Here is a 466-nt window from a genome sequence, read left to right as displayed (position 1 = left end):
CAATGTATTCCAAGTGTCCTGAGTGGGTAGCATCCAGAATTTACTCGAAACGAAGTCATTTAGAATGTTTTTAGAGCATAAACAGTAGTGTATTGTAATGTGTTCATTTCCCGGACCGGTTCTGCTGTGCTCGGCTCCGTCTACGTTAATCTCCTGGGTTTCTGTGAAATTGATCTAAAGTCTGACTGCGGCGGAGTTATCCGCCCTCATTGCAGCGGTGTTTGGGGTGTGGCATCAGCGCGCCCATTTCATCTCCCGCTGAGGCGTGGCAGGGCAACTCCTGGTCTTAATGTTTTAACTTGTATTGTCTGATTTCTATTTCTTTACTTATTTTGTTTACATCTCTTTTGTTCCTTATTTAGTTGGGCTAATATTGTTCTTTTTAAGATTGTTGCTACTGTTTGTTTTGTTTGCGGTTGCTGAGGCCCGGTGGCGGTGTTGCTGTGGTGACGCTGTCTTCTGCGTG

Source organism: Cyprinodon variegatus, unplaced genomic scaffold (genome assembly GCF_000732505.1).
Source record: "Cyprinodon variegatus isolate N-32 unplaced genomic scaffold, C_variegatus-1.0 Scaffold495, whole genome shotgun sequence".
NCBI classification, from domain to species: Eukaryota; Metazoa; Chordata; class Actinopteri; order Cyprinodontiformes; family Cyprinodontidae; genus Cyprinodon; species Cyprinodon variegatus.
Note: the sequence above shows the minus strand (reverse complement) of the source record.